General features: G+C 41.7%; 1 protein-coding gene across 1 annotated transcript in view; it reads left to right on the top strand.

The window, feature by feature from the left end:
- Positions 1 to 23,565, top strand: part of gabrb1 (gamma-aminobutyric acid type A receptor subunit beta1) — a 289,343-nt gene that overhangs the window by 175,140 nt on the left and 90,638 nt on the right. The gene's annotated exons all lie outside the window — the stretch shown is intronic.

Below are 23,565 nucleotides of genomic sequence, written 5' to 3'. Positions count from 1 at the left end.
TCAGGAAGCAATGGTGAAGGGAGAAACAGAAGTTAAAAACATTTCCAAGTGTCGACCTTTTATAAGAATCAGAAAAAGTTCAGAAAGAAACAAATTTTTAATTGCAGTGAAAGATGATGAAAGAAAAATATGAAAGTGAAGGTCTGCAATTGGTTAGAGAACAGGAGAGATTGAATGTTACAAATTGTGGCGATGCCAGCTGAGAACAGCTGGTAAGGGAGAGTGAATAGTAAAAGTATCTCAGAGGAAACTATTAATGAAAGAGATGAATGAAATCTGAAATTGCTATGAGTGTACATAGGAATTGAATACTGCGGATGTGCGATACAAAGCTAGCATACTGAATTCATAATTAAGCCCATGTAATGTTTCTAATTGGAAGGTGATGCTCTGCTTCTTGAGATTACATTGAATTATGTCAGAGGAGGGATGAAGCTGGTTACCTAGTCTAATAGATACATCCTAAGTTGCTGATGGAAATAAGGGAAGAAATTGCAGAATTATGGTCTATAATTTTCCAAACATCTGTGGATTCAGGAGTTTTGCCAAGGACTAGGAAAATGCAAAAGTTAAACCCTTGTTCAAAACATGGTGCAGGGATAAATCCAATAGCTATAGACTTGTCAATTTAACAATTTAGGAGGAAATTCAAGAATCGGGGACAGAATTAGTTATCACTCCAACTGATTACAAAAAGCCAGTGTGGATTTGTAAGGCAAAATGTAACTAATTAATGATAGACCAAAAGACCATAAGATATAGGAGGAAAATTAGACCAGTTGGCCCATTGACTCTGCTCTGCCATTCATCATAGCTGATCCGTTTACCTTCCAGCCTCAATATTCTGCCGTCCTCCTGTATCCCTTCGTGGCCTGGCTAATCAAGAATCTATCCATCCCAAAGTGGCCTCCTATGTATCAGTGGGATCTGACATAGATTGGGACACCACTTCACCAAGTGCCTTCACTCTGTCCACTACAAAAAAAAATGGATCTCCCGGTGGCCATTCATTTCAATTCTACTTCCCCTTCACATTCCAACATGTCAGTCTGTGCCCTCCTATAGTGTCACAATGAGGCCACACTCAAGCTGGAGGAGCAACGTCATATATTCTGTTTGGGTAGCATCCAAGCTGACACAATAAAAATAGATTTCTCTAACTTCCAGTAATTGTTCCTCTTCATCTTCACCATTCTCCATTCCTGTTTTTCTCTCTCTCACCTGATCCTCCCTCTGGTACTCCTACCCCTTCCCTTTTTTTCCATGGTCTTCTGTCCTCTCCTCACAGACTCCCCCCCTTCTACAGCCTTTTATCTCCTTCACCAATCAGCTTCCCAGCTGTCTACTTCACCCCTCCCCCTCTCCCAGATTCACCTATTACCTGCCACCTTTTATTTCTTCCTTCCCTCCCTCCCCCCACCTTCTTGCTCTGACTTCTCCCCTTCCTTTCCAGCCCCGATGAAGGATCTCAGCCAAAAACATTGACTGTTTATTCTTTTCTGTAGATGTTGCCTGGTCTGCTGAGTTCCTCTAGCATTGATTCCACAAATTCTTGAAAAGTCATTAGTAATGCCTCCACAATCTCTTCAGCCACTTTTTTTCAGAACCCTGGGACCATCTGGACCAGGTGACTTATCTACCTTCAGACCATTCAGCTTCCCAAGCACCTTCTCCCTAGTAATGGCAACTTCACTCCCTTTTGCCCCCTGGCACTCAAAATTCCAGCATACTGCTAGTGTCTTCCACAGTGAAGACTGAAGCAAAATACTTATTCAATTTGTCTGCCATTTCCTTGTCTGCCATTACTACCTCCCCAGCATCTTTTCCAGCAGTCAGATATCCACTCTCGCCTTTCTTCTACACTTTATATATCCACAAAAACATTTGGTGTCTTCTTTAATGTTATTGGCTAGCTTACCTTTTTATTCCATCTTTCCTTTCGTTTTTAGTTGTCTTCCGTTGCTTTCTAAAAGTTTCCCAATCCTCTAACTTCCAACTATTTTTCACTCTCCTTAATTTTTATGTTGATTTTGAACTCTCATGTCAGCCAAGGTTGCCTCATCCTCCCTTTAGAGTACGACTTCCAAATTGATTCCAGAAATTCCAAGCATTGCTGCAATGCTGTCATTTCCTCTAGTGTTCCCTTATGATCAGTTTTGGCCAGCTCCTCTCTCATGGCCCTGTAATACACTTTACTCCACAGTAATAGTGATACATCTGACTTTAGCTTCTCCTTCTCAAAATGCAGTGTGAATTCTATCCTGTTATGATCACTGTACCCTAAGGGGTCCTTTATCTTACATTCTCTAATCAATTCTGGCTCATTGCACAACACCCAGTCCAGAAGAGTTGACCACCTTGAGGGCGCGACCACAAGCTGCTCTAAAAAGCTATTTGCAGGCATTCTACAAACTTCCCCACTTGGGATACAGAACCAACCTGATTTTCCCAAAATACCCGCATATTGAAATCCCCCATGACTATCATGCCTTTTAACATGCATTTTTTATCTCCCTTTGTAATTGTAGACATCATCTTTGCTACTGTTCGGAGTCTGTGTATAACTCCCATCGGGGTCTTTTTTACCCTTGCAGTTTCTTAGCCTTACTCACAATGATTCTACACCGTTCCAGTCCTATATCATCTCTTTCTAATAACCTAATTTCAGTTTTTACTGACAGAGCTATCTCTCTTCTCTGCCTTCCTGCCTGTCCTTTTGATACAATGTGTATCCTTGGATGTTAAACTCATAGCAATAATCTATGTTCAGCCACAATTCAGTGATGTCTACAATGTCATTCATGCCAATCTGTAACTGTGCTACAAGCTTATCTATCTTATTCTGTATGCTGTGCTTATTCAAATATAATACCGTCAGTCCTGTGTTCATCACCCTTTTCAATTTTGTCCCCCTTTTACATTGCAACTCATCCCATTGACTGCAGTTTTACCCCGTGGTCAGCCTCCCCTTGCTAGGAGTCTCACTACAGACTGCCACTGTTTGTAAACCAGCCACCACTATCATTCCAGTTCCCATTTTCCTGCCAAATTAGCTTAAATCCTCCTGAACAGCTCTAACAAACCTGGCCGCAAAGATATTGGCTCCCCTCGTGTTCAGGTGTAACCCGTCCCTTTTGTACATGTCGTACCTTCTCCAGAAGAGATCCCCATGATCCACAAACCTGAACCCCTGCCCCCTGCACCAGCTCCTCAGCCACAAATTCATCTGGCAAGTCATCCTATTCTTTCCCTCACTAGTATGGGGTATAGGCAGCAATCCAGAGATTACTACCCTGGAAGTCCTGCTCTTCAGCTTTCTTTCTAGCTCCCTAAAATCTCTCTTCAGGAACTCCTCACCTTTCCTACTTATATCATTCGCGTCAATATATACCTAGGTGTCTGATTACGTACCCTCCGCCTTTAGAATGCTGTGAAACCAACCCGAGACATCCCTGATCCTGGCACCTGGGAGGCAACTGAGCATCTGGGTGTCTCTATTGCGTCCATAGAATCTCGTCTCTATTCCTCTAACTATGGAATCTCCTATCACCACTGCAGTCCTCTTCACCTCTCTTCTTGTCCGAGACACTGCACCAGACCCAGTGCCAGGAACCCAGTCACTGTGGCTGCCCCCGGCAGGTCATCCCCCTCAACAGTATCCAAAGTTTATTGAGAGGAACGGCCACAGAGTTGCTCTGCACTGGATACCCATTTTCCTTCCTTCTCCTGACACTCACACAGCAACCTGCCTCCTGCATCCTAGGGATGACTACCTCCCCGTAGCTCCTATCTATCACCTCCTCGGTTTCCCATATGAGCTGACGGTCATTGAGTTGCAGCTCCAGTTCCTTAACATGTTCTCTGAGGAGTTGCAGCTCGGTGCACCTGGTGGAGATATGCTTATCTGGGTGACTGGAGGTCTCCCAGAATTCTCACTTCTCGCACACAGAACAAAACACAGGCCCTGCATCCATTCTCATTGCACTATCTGTTGCCTAACAGATGAGGAATGAAGAATAAAGAAGAAGTTTACCAGATGCTTACCTCATCCAAGCCTAATTTCACCAAGACCTAGTGAGCCAAAGCCACTCCAACCCCAGCTCACTCACACAATGGCCACACCACTTTCCCCTGGCTTATTTTTATTCACCGCTTCTAATGAATTCCGTTCACTGAACCACCGCCTTGCTAAATTTTTAACTATGGACCTAAGTGAAGTCGTTACTTCTTCTCGTGCTTCTGTTATGCAGTCAAACTCCATAAAATTGCTGCAAAGCAGTGTCTTTTTTAATCTTCAGATGCAGATCTAAGTGAACTCGTTGTTCCTTCTTGTGCTCCTGTTCGCTGATTGGGTGCAGTTTAATTAATGAAATCACAAAGAGGGAAATGGGGGGAATTTAGCTGCTGCTGTGTGTATACACTTGTTAATTCATCTTCTGTTCATTGGAATACACTACTGTGGTGTGAAAAGGACAATTTCCAAATGTTCAGAACCTGGGGGTTAAATACAATAAAGATGGGAATAGATTTCATTGAGATACAGAAAGTCTTGTGGAGTAAGTGCATGGGTGACAAGTGCAGTTTTAGGATGAGAATAGCACTTTACATTTTTCCTGGAAAAATGTGAAAAAGAGCATTATAAACCAAAAAGCACAATTCTAAAAGGGAGATAAGAAAAGAGAGAATTTGGGGCATTCTGTATAGTTCATTGAAATGGCAGGGCAGGTTGATAATGCAGTAATAAATTGAAATATAAAGTACAAGAGCAGAGAAGTCAAGATGAATAATCACACAACTGGAGTACTGGGTCCAGTTCTTGACACTATACATTACAAATAAAATGTGATGATTTTGTAAAGAGTGCAGAAAAGACTTAACTGAATGATACCGGTTATGAAGTAATTTAATTATGTGGATAAAATGGAGAAGCTGGGATTGTCCTTCTTGGAGTGGAAAAGCTTGTGGGGGAGATCTGATAGGGCTACTTAAAACCATGAGTTTGTGGAGAGGTCAGTAATTAGGGGACAGAGGATGAAGATAATTGGCTAAAGATCCAAACACAAGAACAACATTTTTGACGCAGCCAGCATTGCCAGGCAAGGAAGTGGAGGCAGATTTAACTGTCGTTCAAAAGGGTGCTGGATGGGTTCCTGAAAGGAAAGTGTGTGCATGGCTATGGGAAGAGGGTGGGTGAGCAGAATGCTCTAGCATAGAGTTGGTGCAGTCTTATTTTGAAGAAATTGTGAAGAGTAAAAGGACAAATAGCACTACAGCAAAATTCCATGCCATGACCCCTCTAAAATCTACTTACTGATGAGTCAGCCGCACAGCTGAATAAAGATGGTGCCAAGCTGAAGGCAGGGGAGAAATTGGTTAAGTAACTTCTTAAGCACAAGCTGAAGAGTGCACATTTCAATGTATCTTTCATATTCTGTGACCAAGTATAATGCATCAGTAATGGTCACATTTGACCTGTTGTCACCCGAATAAACACTGGCATGTGGTGCATCGCCAGAGATCCCAAGAGAGACCTGATATTCTGGCCGACTGTTTGGTAGGACATTGCTTCTTCATCTATTTTCAAAAGATGACAAAGGACATCAATACAACAATGGCTAACAAGTGAAGGAAGAGGGAGGTGGCATGAAACGGGATAGGGAAATGAAATTTCTGAGAATCTAGGGAGAAGCAAATGAGTAGGGGTAGGATGAGTGTAACAACAGATGGTTGATGGTCAGTGAGGGCTCAGGGGGTTGAAGCTTTGTTTTCATTCTGTGCCTCTCCCTGACCAACACCATCAAGTAAAATGGTAAAAACCCTCCGGAACCATTGTTTAATTTTAAACAATGTGAGTTCAAATTTTGACAAAGATGGGAAAGCCAAACAAACAGGACATCTCAAAAAAGATTTTTTGGATAAATAAGATTCTGTAGAATCTCAGCTTCAATCTTCTGAAACAGCTCTCAGCCTTGTCCGCACAGATCATTGTAGATTCTGATCACCTCTGTACAAATGGAGAAGTAAACTTTTACTGAAGTGCAAATGTGGTCACAAGAGAAAAATATAAAAGCAGTCACCGGAGAGCAAAGTTTAGAACCTAAGGTCAAGACCTTAAGACCATAAGATATAGGAGTAGAATTAGGTCATTCAACCCATCAAGTCTGCTGTGCTATTCCACCATAGCTAATCCTGTACTAGGATTCGGGATCAGCTATCCCCTAGGTCCTTCAGAAGATGGTGATAGCTAGTTCTTTAATGCAGCTCAGAAGTATGTTACTTAAAAGGAAATTACAGGCTGCAGATTGCAGTAATAGTAGTTCAAAAGAAGTTTATTTAGAAGTTTTGTACATCTGGAATCTGAAGTGAAAACAGAAATGCTAGATGAACTCAAATCATCTAGCAGCGTCAAAGGAAAGAGAAATTGTAACTGTTTCATGTCAATGACACTTCATCAGAACTAATAAAGAGAGGAGGCAGGTTAATCTAAGTGGAGAGAAGATGGAGGTGGAACAAAGCGAATGCCTGCAATAGGATGAAAGGACTGTTAAGCTCTCTTATCTAAGTATCGTATGCCTATGGTGTGAAGTCTGGGCACCGCTGTGTAGTGTGGCCTACCGGGACTTGCTGAATAGGCTAAAATATACAAATTAAAATTAAAAAAGGGATAGGTGAATGGCAAGAACAAATGGCCAGTCCTGATCCAAACAGAAGTACAGAGCAAGCTAGCAAGCTGTCTGAAGTGGGAGAATTGAAAAACTAAGTCGTGCATGCTGCAACATGCCCAGACAAAAAGCAAGTGGTGTTGTTCCTCAAACGTACATTGAGCCTTATTATATCAGTGCAAGAACCCACAAAGTGAGAGAACAGAGTGAGAATGGGAGAATTAAAATCACAGGCAACTAGAAGCTCAAGATCTTTCCTGCGTACTGAGCACAGCTGCTACACAAAGTGATCACTTCTCATTAATCTCAATGACACAATATAAACACAGGCTTGCAATTACATTTAGTACAACATAGAGCAAAGTCTTACCTGATGCTGTCGTCCCTAATCCTTGTTTACACATTCTACCAAGACTATAGTTCTCCATCAGTCATCTAGGTTCACTTTCCTGCAATCAGTTGCAGTTCTTTTAATAATAGTCATAGTCATACTCATAGTCATACTTTATTGATCCCGGGGGAAATTGGTTTTTGTTACAGTTGCACCATAAATAATAAATAGTAATAGAACCATAAATAGTTAAATAGTAATATGTAAATTATGCCAGTAAATTATGAAATAAGTCCAGGACCAGCCTATTGGCTCAGGGTGTCTGACCCTCCAATGGAGGAGTTGTAAAGTTTGATGGCCACAGGCAGGAATGACTTCCTATGACGCTCTGTGCTGCATCTCGGTGGAATGAATCTCTGGCTGAATGTACTCCTGTGCCCACCCAGTACATTATGTAGTGGATGGGAGACATTGTCCAAGATGGCATGCAACTTAGACAGCATCCTCTTTTCAGACACCACCGTGAGAGAGGCCAGTTCCATCCCCACAACATCACTGGCCTTATGAATGAGTTTGTTGATTCTGTTGGTCTCTGCTACCCTCAGCCTGCTGCCCCAGCACACAACAGTAAACATGATAGCACTGGCCACCACAGACTCGTAGAACATCCTCAGCATCATCCGGCAGACGTTAAAGGACCTCAGTCTCCTCAGGAAATAGAACAGCTCTGACCCTTCTTGTAGACAGCCTCAGTGTTCTTTGACCAGTCCAGTTTATTGTCAATTCGTATCCCCAGGTATTTGTAATCCTCCACCATGTCCACACTGACCCCCTGGATGGAAACAGGGGTCACCGGTACCTTAGCTCTCCTCAGGTCTACCACCAGCTCCTTAGTCTTTTTCACATTAAGCTGCAGATAATTCTGCTCACACCATGTGACAAAGTTTCCTACCGTAGCCCTGTACTCAGCCTCATCTCCCTTGCTGATGCATCCAACTATGGCAGAGTCATCCGAAAACTTCTGAAGATAACAAGACTCTGTGCAGTAGTTGAAGTCCGAGGTGTAAATGGTGAAGAGAAAGGGAGACAAGACAGTCCCCTGTGGAGCCCCAGTGCTGCTGATCACTCTGTTGGACACACAGTGTTGCAAGCACACGTACTGTGGTCTGCCAGTCAGGTAGTCAAGAATCCATGATACCAGGGAAGCATCCACCTGCATCGCTGTCAGCTTCTCCCCCAGCAGAGCAGGGCGGATGGTGTTGAACGTACTGGAGAAGTCAAAAAACATGACCCTCACAGTGCTCGCTGGCTTGTCCAATAATGATACATATGGTGTTATTATTAAAATATAAATGAGGTGCACAAACATGGCAGTTCTATCTCAGTCATGTTCACCTGACCTAGAGCACCTAGTGGTCAAATGTCACTGATTTTATCTGCCAAGAGAGTTTTCCGCTATCATTGTAGTAGCGGTGTACATTCCACCTCAAGCCAACATCAGTCAGGCACTGAAGGAGCTGAGCAACATAATCAGCAAGCAGGAAACAGCACTCCCTGACAAGTTCCCTATCATTGCAAGGGATTTCAACCCAGGCCAGCTTGAAGAAGTCTCTGACATCTACTACCAACATAGCACCTGTCACACCAGGGGAGCTAACACCTTTGATCACTTTTATACCACCATCAAGAACGCTTACCATGCCATTCCACACCCAGACTCTGGAAAGTCCGATCAGAGACTGAAGAGGCAGTGCCAGTGGTGAGGAGCAAAAAGGTATGTTGAAGGGGGCAGAGGAGCACTTATAGGACTGCTTAGAGTTGGTAGACTGGACATTGTTCAAGGAATCATCTTTGAGTCTGAATGAACATGCCACAGTTGTCACCAACTTCATCAAAACCTATGTCGATGAGTATGTGCCTTCGAGAACATACTGGACATACCCAAACCAAAAGTCCTGGATGAGCCAGGAGATTCATAACCTCCTGCGGCATTCAAGACTGGAGATCCAGAACTATAGAGGAAGTCCAGGTACAACCTACATAAGTCCATTTTAAGGCTAAAAAACAATTCTGATTGAGTTTAGAGACAGAATCAGATGCACGTCAGCTCTGCTGGAGTTTGCAGGCCATTACTTCCTATAAAACAAAACCTAACATCATAAGTGGCTGTGATACTTCACTCCCAGTTGAGCTCAAAGCCTTTTACATATGATTTGAAAGAAGAAAACTACAGCTGTGCAAATCCCTGCGGCATCTGTTGACCCTGTGATCTTTGTCTCGGAGGCCGACATCAGAACATCTTTTAACAGGGTCATCTCCCATGAGACGTTAGGTGATGTAGCTGGCAGGGCTCTGAAAAACTGTGCTAACCAACAGGCAATAGTGCTTCAATCTGTCAGTGCTACATTCAGTCCCACCTGCTTCAAAAGGGTAACAATTATACCAGTGCCCAAGAGGAGCAGGGTGAGCTGTCTCAATGACTATCGTCCGGTGGCGCTCATGTCTATCGTGATAAACTATGTGAGATGTTCGTCATGACTAGAAACAACTGCTACCTAAGCAAGAACCCGGACCCGCTACAATTTGCCTTTTGGCACATCTTGTCTACAGCGGACTCAATCTCACTGGCTCCCCATTCAGCCTTTGATCACTGGGACAGTAGCAATACCTACATCAGGCTGCTGTTTATTGCCTACAGTTGAGTGTTCAACATAATCATACCCTCAATTCTAATCAACGAGCTCCAAAAGCTGAGCCTCTGTACCTCCCTCTACAACTGGATCCTTGACTTCCTCAGCAGAAGACCATAGTCAGTGCAGTCCAGAAATAACATCTCCTCCTTGCTGACAGTCAACACTGGCACACCTCAGGATACCAGATTAGCCCACTGCTCTGCTCTCACTACACCCACGATTGTGTGGATAGGCACAGCTCAAATACCTCGTATAAACTTGCTGATGACCCAACTATTGTTGGCAGAATTTTGGATGTGCCAAGGAGGTGCACACAAGTGAGATAGGTCAGCTGGTGGAATGGCATCACAGTAACAACCTTGCACTCCTTGTCAGTAAGACCAAGGAATTGATTGTGGATTTCAGGAAGGGGAAGTCGAGGGAACATGCACCAACCCTCATTGAGGGATCAGAAGTGAAAAGGGTGAACAGTTTCAAGTTCCTGCCTATCAACATCTCTGACAATCTATCGTAGGCTCAACATATTGATTTAATTACAAAGAAGGCACAACAGCAGCTATATATCATTTGGAGTTTAAGGAGAATTGGTATGTCACCAAAGTCACTCACAAATGTCTACAGATGTACCATGAAGAGTATTGTAATTGTCTGGTATGGAGGGGACACTGCACAGGATCAGAAAAAGCTGCAGAAAGTTGTAAACTCTGGCAGCTCCATCATGGGCACTAGATTCTCCAGCATCCAGGACACCTTCAAACAGTGATGCCTCCAAAAGGTCCCACCACCCAGGATATGCCTTCTTCTCCTTGCTACCATCAGGAAGGAGGTACAGGAGCCTGAAGGTACACACTCAACATTTCAGGAGCAGCTTCTTCTCCTCTAGCATCAAATTTCTGAATGGATAGTGAACCCATGAACACTAACTTAATATTTCTATTTTTCCCCTCACTTTTCGCAATACTTAATTAATTTAAATATATATTTGTAAATTATATATTTATAATTTTATATAGATATATTAAAGTTTTTCTACAATGTACTGCCACTGCAAAACAACAAATTTCACCACATATGCCAGTGATATTAAACCTGATTCTGAATGGTATGAATTAAATGCAAATAAAAAAACAAGGGTTCTCTCTCTCTCACATTCTCCTTTCCATGATTCCCAGATGGTAACAGCTAGGATCATTCTCTCACAGTTATAAATAATTATCATTTGTCTTTTCTGACAACAAATCGAAGTAGAGATAATTAGGTCACAGTTGCCTTCACTGGCTATATCTGTACCTCATCACCACCCTCTGCTACTTGAACAAACGTGTTAACCCTCTTTGAAGTAAATGGTCAATGTCGATATTAAATAAAAGGAAAAAAAAGTCTTCAAATTTATTAATCGTGCCACATACATTCACATCCAAATCATTAATATATGCAACAAAGGCCTCCAATTTGGATAACAACCTTCCATTTCCACCCTTTCCTTTCTACCTTGGATCCCATGTATTTTAACCTTCTGGACCAGCCCACCATGTGGGATTTATTCACAGGTCTTGTTAAAGTCTATATAAACATAAAGCCCTGTCTTCCTCCTTCATAAAACTCAAACAAGTTCATGAGACATGATTTTCCATGTTGACTATCCCTAATACATGGCTCTACACATGGATTACCAAATTGACCCACTTACAATGATAAGTACCAGGAGGGAGATCAGTGAGGAGGGATGAATGGATAAGGAAGTCTCGTAGGGAGCTATCCCTGTGGAAAACGGAAAGTGGGGGGGATGGAAAGATGTGCTGGGTTATGGGATAGCTTTGGAAATGATGGAAGTTACGGAGAATTATGTGCTGGATGCGGAGGCTATTGGGGTGTAGGTGAGGATAAGAGGAACCCTATCCCTGGTGGGATGGTGGGAGGATGGGGTGAGGGCAGACATGTGTGAAATGGAAGAGATGCAGGTGAGGGCAGCATTGATGGTGGAGGAAGAAAAGCCCCTTTCTTTGATGAAGGAGGACTTCTCATTAGTTCTGAAATGTAAAGCCTCATCTTGAGAGCAGATGCAGCAGGGATGGAGGTACTGAGAGAAGGGATGGCATTTTTACAAGTGGCAGGGTGGGAGGAGGTATAGTCCAGGTAGCTGTGGAAATCAGTGCATTTATAAAAGCTATCAGTAGATAAACTGTCTCCAGAGATAGAGACAGGGTGATCGAGAAAGGGGAGGGAGGTGTCAGAAACGGACCAGCTAAATTTGAGGGCAGGGTGGAAGTTGGAGGCAAAGTTGATTAAGTCAGTCTCAGAATGGGTGCAGGAAGCAGCACCATTGCAGTCATCGATGAGGTGTAGGAAAAGGTGGGGAGTGGTTCTGGTATAAGCTTGGAACTTAGACTGTTCCATATAGCCAACAAAAACGAGTACCCATGGCCACACCTTTCATTCGAAGGAAGTGGGAGGAGCAGAAGGAGAAATCATGATGAGAGTGATGACCAGTTCTGCCAGATGGAAGAGAGTGGTGGTGGAGGGGAACAGGTTGGGCCTGTTGTCTAGAAAGAAATGAAGAGCTTTAAGGACCTCCTAATTGGAGATGGAGGTGTATGGGGACTGGACACCCATGGTGAAAAAGAGATGATCAGATCCAGGGAACCTGAAGTCACTGAAAAGTTCCAGAGTGGATGTAGACTATAGTCCTAAAGAGTTTTCATGTCTTCTGATTTGATAGATAGCTAAGAAAGAGTCTCTTACATGTAGGCTGATGCAATTTTGTGCTCATTACCAAAATGTTCCTGTAGTAAAGCCTTTAACTTTGGCCATCTGTGCTGCAATTTCTTCCTGCAACTTCAGCTGCTCCTTCCTTTTCCAAAGCTGTTCCTCTTGCTCTTCCAATTCATCGTTATCTTTCAATAATCATTGCCATGTGAATAATGTAACTAAATTAGCTTCCATTTTAATGCGTGCAGAAGAGGTAGCAGATGCACAGGATGCTCTGCTAGCAATAGAACCTGCTGCACGCACATTAGATACACTTTTATGTTGCTTAGCAATGTCTTCACGAAGATTTTTCAAATCACCCAAACGAGTCTGCTCTCGCAAAACATCATGTTCCTCTTCAAGGAAAGCTTTAATTAATAGTATTAAATCTTAATCTTCTTAACTATTATATTATAGTCCTTCTGAATATTGTCAATTCTAGTTGCTTTCCCAGTAAGTTTAATTTCTCTTTTCATCTTGGCTTCAAGGTCACTGCTCCTAGCTTGACTAATGTTGTTTTTGAAATGTGTGAACCAGACTAAACAATAGCATTTACTTCAGATGTCAACAATCAAAGTACTTCAGTTTTTCAACAGAAGCAAGTGCCAAACTCTTGAGCAAACACCACACCGGAGAGCTTACAGTCAGAGATGACCATTCCAAACTTTGTTCCAAACTCAAACACATAGCATGAATCAACAAAAGGTCACTACTTTCCACAAGCTTCTCCTGGCTATGGCAGTTCTAATTTTGCAGACAGGTCTGAATGCTGATGTTCGTTTGGTATATTTTTGACAGAATGTAGCAGCCAATTCTAACAACCCATCAATTACCATTGTTGGTGACCCCTGCTGATTGTTATCCTTGTAAGATGCATCTTCCAGTCACTCTAATAATAAGGTTACTCATAATTGAACAAATGTATTCGATCCTTTATTAGCCCCCAACAAAACATACAATCTTGAAACGATGTACTTTAATTGATGTAATTAAGCGTACCTAAGTGTACTTAAGTGTAACTAAGAGGTCAACAAACGATTTGACATCTGTCTGTTCCTAGCTTCAAACTGAGAAGAACAAAGCATGAATATGTAACTTATTCCCTTTGCTTTTACCACACCCCCACTCACGTGACCAGTTACCATACCACCACTCACGTGACCAGTTACCATACCCCCACTCATGTGACCAGTTACCATACCCCCACTCACGTGACCAGTTACCATACCCCCACTCATGTGACCAGTTACCATAATACACATAATAAACTCTCAACACAGAATACAATGAAGATAGAAAACAGATGCATGGCTCTTACACTCACTTTTAATTTTTCCACTTACCAGCTGACCCTTTGCTACAAACAGCCTCATCCAATTAAATATTGAGAATACTTGTTTGATGCCAACAAAATTTGGGTTCCCTCGATTTAAGCTCTATCTCTTTCAATTACTATCTTGAAACTAATAAAAACATGTCCACTGGTCAAAAATGCTCCCCCAGTAACACATCAATCACTTGTACAGTTTCATTTCCTAAGAGGAGGTTGAGTCTATCCCCGTCCTAGTATAGCCATCTACATATTTCTTTGGAAAGCATTCCTGGACACGCTTAACAAATTCTGACCCCTCTAATTCTAATCTTTAGCACAAAGGCAGTCCAGGTCAATATTAAGGAAGTTAAATAATCTATTATTATACCCCTATTATTGCTGTGTTAGGCTTCTTGCAGTTTGGTCTTGCAGCCCTCCACACTCCCTGTCCTGTCCCTACCGTGTCTCCTATGGGGCTTGTTAGCTTTAATTTTTATATTTGCCTCAGATTCCTCACTTAAAACACTTTGGGTCCAACCACTTCTTTCAGGCTTATTGAAACCCTCCCAAGTAGAACCAGCAAGCTTTCCGGTAGGGGTATTGGTCTTCAGATACACCCATTCTTCTCGTACAGGTCATTTCATCCCCAGAAGGAGATCCCAGTAGTTGCAAAATTAAAGCACTCTCACCTACACCAACTTTTCACGTACACATTCATTCTCCTATTCTTATCCTCTCCAGTGTGGGCCGCAGACAGTAATCCTGGCATTACAACCCTAGAACTCTTGTTCTTTCACCCTTTGCCTAACTCATTACATTCACTCTGCAGAACCTCATTCATCTTACTGCCTATGTTGTGGGTATCAATTTGGACCATAACTTCAGGCTGCTCACCCTCCCTTTTCAGAATGTCCTGCGACCACTGTGATACACCTTTGATGCTGCATCAGGGCGTCAATACTCCATCTTGAGTCTTGCTCACATTGACAGAAATGCCTCTCTGTACCCTTGACTATAGAATCCGCTTACAGTACCATTGGCCAAAACTTTGACCTACCCTCTGTAAATAAGACTCCGTCTTGATCTGACTGCTGCTGCTTTCCTCCAAGCTGCCACCCTTTTCAACAGCATCGAATATGATTGACTCATTAGAGAGGGAAACAGCCACAGGGTACTCCAGAAATTCCTGCCTTCCTCTCCTCGGAGGGATTCTGCTAGAATGATGCATTGTGGGGACACTTGTGCAAAGCTAATTCATTACATTGTCCTTTACCTGTCTAATTCGTTCCTCAATTTCCCCCTTCTTGAATGCATTGCTCCATGGATGACAACTGTCTAATGCACTGTGGTGTATGGATGAATCTATACTGTTGGCAGACGTGGCAGCTGAATCCTGAGCTCCGGTCATAACACAGACAGGATGGATAAGCAGAAATAATGTATGTGAACCATGGCCATTTATTCCCCCTTACTGCAGCCATTGAGGCCGATCTCCGGCATCCAATAGGATCTGGTTACGCATGTATAAGCAACCAGAGTTTATCTTTCTGTAACAAAATAGACATGCTTCTGAGACCCGGACTGCCTTCAGTCTCCTTCCATATGCCTGGTTTGAGTAGCTACATTCAACGCATTCAAAGTACATTTACTATCAAAGTATGTATGCAGTATACAACCCTGAAATTCATCTTCCCACAGACAGTCATGAAACAAAGGAACTCATGGAACCCGTTCAAAGAAAAACATCAATCTTCCCCCCCCCCCCCCAACCACGTCAAAAAACAAATTACACAAATGGCATCAACTACCCCACAAGGGCGAAAAAAAACAAAGAGCAAGACAGCAACAGGAAAGAATGAGCAATAACACAGCATATAAAACACATTTTCAGTTCAGCCCAGTGTTCATTAAATACCATCAATGCTGTCTCTGCAAAATCCTTCACATCCACTGGATGGATAAGCAAACATAAGTGTCTTCCCCCTAGCAAACATCCCGACAATTGAGGTGAAGTTCCTCACTGTTGACTAGTGGGTTAGCCATGTTTACATGCCCAACACTTTAGTATAGAAGTCACCAGTCACCTCACTGAAACTGACCAGACAGGTTGATAGGATAAATTGAGTAAATAATTTCCTTTGGTGGAGGTGTCCATTCATCTGAAATTAGTCAAGTCCTGAAGAATTGATAGTTCTGTACTTTATCGCACAAGGCTGATTGGGATCTAAAATGTTCTTCACAAAAATCTTCGGGAAAATCTTCAATTTCTTCTAAAATGATAATAATAGATCCTTGTTTAGCATGGGTATTAAAGATTATGGAACCAGAGCACGTGGGGGGTGACAATATACCATTTTATTTCACACTTCCAACAACTGCAGTATTTTACTTCTATAACTGGACAATGCATTTATTCATTAAATCTTTGGGGCGAAACTGACAGCTTTTAATACTGTAAGAAGCTCTTTCACTCTTATGCTGTCATGGAAGCTACCTGCTGCCAGACAGCTGAGTAAACACTATGTTCTTGAAAATAACGAGGGTCACTGCTACATGACAGCTATCTATCAAGGCATGATTTACAACTGCATCAGCTGGCATTGTGATTCCTTTGCCTTGCCAAAAATAAGGCCGATATATTTCTATCTGCATTAAGTGCAGCAAAAATAGATTCACTTATTTTCAGTAGTGGCGTAAGTGACTTTCAGCTGGGAGATGAACCATAAATCTCAGCACCACAAACAGTCACCAGTGCCTTAAGTAATTTTCCACAAAATAGAAACACAACTATTCTTGCGCTCTTCCCCTAATTTGTTTCAACAACATAATCCAACTAACATTTTAATACAAATAATTGTTTAAGCAATAAAATATCTGTAATAGGATTAGAATTCAATACTCATTGATAGCACATGAATGGATAAAGATTTGTGCGCATACAGATTTTTATTTCCTAGCACAATTACCTACACTATTGGCCTGCTGCTAGAATTCAATCCCTAAACAATCCCTCCATCTTTTCCTCTCAAGTCTTCCTTCAAGGTCCAATTTGTGACTCACTCATAGGGATTGCATTTTTATCTTATATTGCTCCCATGAAAAGTCTTGCAAGCAGTATTAGATAACAAGGCAAGCCCTATGAGTGATCAGAATTTTTTTTACTAGATCAGAGGTGTTGTTATTGTTTCAGCTTTCAGTTTGATAGTCAATTAAAGGCAGCAATTATTGGACCTCTAGTGGAAAAGGATAAAAGGCAGAATGGAAAAGATCAGTGAAACATAAAGAGATGAGAATAACAGATGCAAAATAAGGGTGAAAGAAAGGAGTGAAAATAATAAGGAAGAGGGAAATGGGGTGAAAGATGGGAGAACAGAGACAATGGCATTTGTGAGGATGGAAATGGAGAGACAAGGTGGAAACAGAAATGAAATGAAGGTGTAAAGGGAGGGAGTGAAAGAGAAAGGCAGGAGGATTGGCTGACAGGAGAGAAGAGGGAAAGAAGTCAATAGGAAGAAGGAAATAAAAGGAAGTAGGAACTTTATGAGATGTGGGCAAGAGAAGGGAAAGAGGGTGAGGAATTAGGGAAGGACAGACAAAAGAAGGGGGTGTGAAAATGAGAGAAGGAAGAGAGAAAGGAGGAAAAGATAATGCAAGTAAGAAAGCAGTACAAAGGACTGATCAAGGTCAAAACTACACAAAGATTAAAAGTACTGTAGAGCTGAACAAGAGTTTGAAGAGGACAGTATGATGCTATAACTGAACTTGCACATAGATTTCATAATGTACATCTTCAGTCTTCAAATTTCCCCTTTCTACCATTATAGGAATACTTAATTATCTGTGATGATCTGTGACTAGTATTATTTGTCCATTACATCTCTTTTAGTTAAAATATTTCCTTGTTTTAATAAAATTGTTTTTAAAAATGCTATTGTCTTTGATATTATTGTTTTATGCTTTGGCATTTCAGTCCATTTATCAGTGGTGAATGTGCCAATGAATTTGGTATTCTGTTCTGATTATGATGTTAATTTAATCAATAATGCAAAGAGAAAAAAAGTAAATCTATATGATACAATGCAATTTATCAACATAACAACAGTGAAGAATGTGCAGCAATTAACATGGATTGATTTTTACTTCCTTACAGATTGTGAATGATAGGATCTATTCTTCTAATTAATAGTAAAAATTAAATTGTCATAGAGCCATACAGCATAGAAGCCAACCCTTCTGCCCATCATTTTCATGCCTGACTTTTTGTCCATTTAAACTAAACCTATTCGCCTACATTAGGACCATACCCTACTATCCATGCTTAAATATGGTAGTTGCATCTGACTACACTACCTCTTCAGTCAGTTTGTTCCAGATATCTACCACACTTTGTGTAAAAGAAGGGAAGATGCTTGCATGAAAAATGAGACCAGCTCCTCAATGTCCCAATATCTTGCCGAATGTCAGGGAGAGATTGGCTAGATGCCTGGATCCCAGTAGTTCAAGGTTTAGACCTGACCCTGTCTGCTGTGAAAATTACTGATAGAATAAATAACTGTAGAGTTGAACACTATTCCAATTTCCTCACCCAGTATCACAACAAACACTCACAGCTGAAAACTAATAAGATGCAAAGTTTCCTCTACTCTGTAATCCAACCTTTGGCAATCATTAGCTTTGAAAATAGGTTCATTTTTTTGCTCACACACTCTTCACCAATACAGAATCCATAACATTTACAGGATCCTCCTCATTAGTTTAAGCCATCACGCACATCAACAGGATAATATCTCCTACATTGACTTCCATTTTCATTTAACACACATGCCCCAGAAGACTTCCACAAAATACAGTATATCAGCTGTCTAAATTTCTATACAGACCAATGCACTGAGTGCACTGGGGAGTGGGACAAGGGAGCAGGGACAAGGGAGATAGGGAAGGATTCTCCAAGGTGAAAGGATTAAAGAGATGAGCATATATCATTTTGAATATGCTGTGATCTCATCAAAGCATATATAATTATTGGCCAGATGTAAGGATTCTGTTTACCTTGGACAGATATCTATAATCAGAGAATGAATTCTCAGAAGATATTTCTTCCACCTGAAAATGGTGAATCCTCAAACTGTTTACTCCCATGAGACACAGATGCTGAGTATTTGAGTATTTTCAAGATAGAGATCTTTTTTATATATTAAAGGAATTTAGGATTAGTGTGTTAATGCAGGAAACTGGTTCTGAAGTAAGAAATTGACCATGGTCTTTCTTACTGAAAGCTGGAGTGGGCATGGGGCCAAAGGCCACTTCCTGCTTCTATAGTTTACATCTTTATGAAGCACATTGCAGATGTAGTGTGAATAAAGCCTGGTAAATATTACTTAGGCATACGTACCTGGACTGTCCCCTAAAACCCTCATTAATTTTTATAGATGCACCGTAGAAAGCATTCTTCTAGGCTTCATCACAACCTGGTATGGAAGTTGTCCTGTCCAAGACCGGAAGAAGCTGCAAAAGATCATGAACACAGCCCAGCACATCACACAAACCAATCTTCCGTCCTTGGACTCACTTTACACCGCACACTGTCGGAGCAGTGCTGCCAGGATAATCAAGGACACGACCCACCCAGCCAACACACTTTTCGTCCCTCTTCCCTCAGGGAGAAGACTCAGGAGCTTGAAAATTCGTACGGCCAGATGTTAATGTTTAACATCTTAATGTTTTTCCTACACTTTTCTTTCATTCCAGAATTATATAAAGTTTCAATCCGTTGAGGGGTAATATGCATTTAATACATTTTTTAGAAATTTCCATATCCCTTTATGCCACACAAACTACATTTAAACAAAAACCCATCAACTATTTACAAAAATATATTGTAGAATATATTTCCTTGTAGAATATATATTGCAAAATACATTTCCTTGCTGCCCCTCACTGACACTCAAAAACATATATAAAATTAATAATACCTAAGCCACTGTTGGAAATAATTCCTAAATTGCAACCTTCAAAATTAGATAAAAATCACCCAATTACCCAAAAACACTATCTCGGTCCATACCATCATCTTTCTTCAATGTGAATTTCTTTTCTGAATACTGATATTTTTGATTACATTCAGGTGATATGGTTAAATGCACAATTAATACAGTAAATGTCTCCTTGCATTTGGAAAATAGATTTCGAATTTGTTTGATTTTACCTTGGTGAAGCCAAATACTACCTCATTTGGAATTAAAAAATAATAGGCTGAGCTGACGCTAGAGCACCGGACTATTCAATCAAAATGGGACTTAAATTACAAATATATTCTTGGTGTTCCTGGAGGAAAATTTATTCCTTTTGACTAGGTTCTTGAGTGTGAAAAGAGAAAAATTAACGTGGGATGTGTCTGTACCTTCACTTTCCTTTCCTGACTGAAATGCATCCCCAGGCAAATCACTATGAACTGTTCTTAACTGTTCCTGCATAATCTTTCTGTCACGTTCAAACTAAGGGCAACAGCTTTGGGAGAGAAAGAATTACTGTACAAGGAAAGTACTAAGGATGTGTGATTTAAAACATCACAATTATTGTTTTTTGTCTTTATTAAACCACCTGTATACATTCAATCAAAAGAAAAGCAAATTGCACGTAAAATTAATAACATAATTTCCTTAAGGCTGTGTTTGCCTCAAGTTCACTTGTAATGCTAGCAGTGTTAGATTTACCATGGTAACAGATCTATAAGAACCAGCAAGTCACTCACTGTGAAACCAAATAATTTATTTTGCCATTTTAAAGCAATATTGAACCAAACATGATAGTACTTGTCCATTACATAAAATTAATGGAATTAAAACTAAAGTAACAATTTTAGAGCTTTATCAATAAAACTGTATTTGCAAATAAGATAGAAAGTCAGCCCAAACTAAATACACCAATAAAAATGTTACAATTGACTCCAAATAACAGGATATGAATTTTCAACCTTGAACTAAAAATCATAATGGTAAAAAGTATCATTAAAAATTAGAAATCATCCCAGATATCATTTGTTGATGGGTGGGCTATGCCCCCCTTTAATACTCAGTACATGTTCCGCTTTCTGTGTACCTTAATACAGAAGTCACTTCAAAGTTCTGACACCTGACCTTCTGCTCAACCACTGGAGTCAGGATCCAGTGGTATCTTCAAAGTGTGATGAGCAGAGACTTTGCAAATGTCCCTTCAGCTTTACCCCGGCCATGGCTGATACACAGGCACTGATCCCATTCATTCATTGACCTTCAGTAAGAAGTTAAATTAAGGTTAGTTATTTTGTTTACTTTTTCTTTATTTTACTCAATATTTATGTTTTAATTGATTTATCTGTGATTATTGTATTTCAACTGTGCTTTATGTCAGACTTTTAAAATTTCCACTTTTTGTTTAATTTTAAATAAACTTCATCTTTTAAAAGTCTGGATATCAGAGTAATTACAAGTGAAACATGCCGTTGACAGTAACATCAAAGGCTGTCTGGTCATTCCTGGAGTTGAGACCTCAGGTTCTGGTACTCGAGTCCTTCTCCAATTTTGACCCTGAAGATTTTTGAATCTTTTATTTGTTACTTGCTACACTGCAGGCTCAGTTGCCGAGGCTCTAATCTCTGGAAACTGCTTCTGAATTATCTTAATACCTCTCTAGTTATAAGCGCTGAATGGTGCAGATCATAGTGACCTCTCAAGGCCGTAGAAAATGAGTTAGCCACAGGGACCAAATGGAGGGTCAGGGGGGACTAGACAGAACCAGCCCAGATAAGAAGCAAGCTATTACATTTTTCTTTTATTCAAGTACTGGTGCCTGTTTTTCAGGGAGCTCAGCTGTACAACCCACAGCTCTCCATCTATTTGTTTTTAGTAGATAAAAGATCACACACTGTATGCTCAATATCTCGCAAAATGTATTCCCTTTGAGAATTCTCCACACAAAATCCGCAGCAAATGTTTCATTTGTGAAAGCCTATTATCTCTGCCAGCCATGACAAAATTTACAATAGGATAGATTCCCAACATGTGGACTGAGTAGGTAGAGAATCCTTTATAGAGAGGTCAATATATCGATCTCCATTTCTAAGTGTCTGCATTGTCAATACTGACTTATTATCAACTCTCAAAAATAATAAGTAATTCTACCATCTTGTTTAGCAACTGAAGATATCCTCTTTAAGAATGTGCAGGTCATCAATGAGATAACAGTCTCTCAGGCCAAACTCTCAAAATCTAGCTTCCAACTGAATGTACAGATTTGATGGATTAAAGCTTAATTTTGTGGTGTCTATTCAATATTGCAAGTTCCTGTATTAATTTTGACCATAGAATAAACACTTGATAATTCATGTTGACACCATGCGGTCCATCCGATGGTTCGAAAATCCCTCCGGTCGATGGCACAGTTTGGGGTGGCAGGGGAGAGCCAGGTCTCGGTGAAACAGTATACACAGCAGTTCTGCATCTCCCTGCAGTAGGTGAGTCTCCCTCTAAGATCATCCACCTTGTTCTCTATGGCTTGCACATTAGCTAGTAGGATGGTGGGCATAGGGACCCTGAAGCCCCTCAGCTTCAATCTGACCAGCAGCCCAGCTCTTTTCCCACGCTTCCTTGGTAAATAGTGCATTTTTCCAGGTTTCCATCGATGCAGTGTGTTGTTGTCAGCTCTTTGAGGTTGGTGGACGCATCCTGCAGGGATCGATCAGCAGGTCGCGTCGTCGGATGCTCCGGGTCAGGCCAAGTAACAGGGGGAGGCTCCACTGCCACTTCCAGCTGCCGGGGGCCCCGGCTGTCGATTGGGTCAGGCTCCAAAGCCAACACTTAATCCCAGATGGCCGGGCTCCTGGCTGAAACAAGTCCTTAAGCCTAGTCACAGTTGCGGAGGCCTTTGCTCCAGCCAAGCCTAGGGCTCGATTTCCGAGGTCGGTGGTGGAGGTCTCACTTCCAGCAGATGCGGATGGCCACAAACAGGGCTTTACGGTGGTCGCTCCGGGGAAGCATCTGGGGCACCTTGAGATCTCCGCCATCACTTCTGTGTGGTCGTCTGCTCCGGAGAGGTGCTAGTCGGAATGGGCCGTATCTCCAAGCGCTCTGGCACGGTAGCAGACCGCAGGTCTCCGGGAACGTGGTGGGCCTCACTGGTTGGGTCCAGATGCAGTCCAGAGTTACTATTCAAGGACTCGGCAGCTAACCTCGATGAGTATGCCTCAGCTGTCATGGACTTTATTTGGAAATGCACGGAGGACTGTGTAGCTCACAAGACGATCCAGGTATTCCCTAACTGGAAACCTTGGATGAATTATGAGGTCAAGTCCCTTTTAAAGGCTAGAGCTGTGGCTTTTAGGTCCGGGGATACCAGTCATGACACGGAATCCAGGCGTGAACTCCGGAAAGCCATTAAGGGCGCCAAGAGGCAATATCGAACCAAGTTGGAAGCCCAGGCTAACCAGAGGGATGCCAGTCCACTATGGAAGGGTCTAAATGAGATCACTGGGTGCAAAGAAAAGGCTGGGAATATCAATAACTGGCACTTCTCTTCCTGACGAACTTAACGTGTTCTACGCAAGATTCGAACAGAAGAGGAGCGTCCTGCTCCCTCCAGATGAACCGGACCTGGTGGCATCAAGATTCATTGTTGCCGAGGAGGACATTAGAAGGGCCTTCCTGAAGATAAATCCAAGGAAGCCGACAGGCCCAGATGGCGTCCCGGGACGGGTTCTCCAGGCCTGTGCAAGCGAGCTAGCTGGAATGTTTGCTGACATCTTCAACTGCTCCTTGCTTCAGTCTAAGATCCCCTCGTGTTTTA

Source organism: Mobula hypostoma, chromosome 3 (genome assembly GCF_963921235.1).
Source record: "Mobula hypostoma chromosome 3, sMobHyp1.1, whole genome shotgun sequence".
In the NCBI taxonomy this organism is placed as follows: Eukaryota; Metazoa; Chordata; class Chondrichthyes; order Myliobatiformes; family Myliobatidae; genus Mobula; species Mobula hypostoma.
This window is presented reverse-complemented; position numbering and strand designations above follow the sequence as displayed.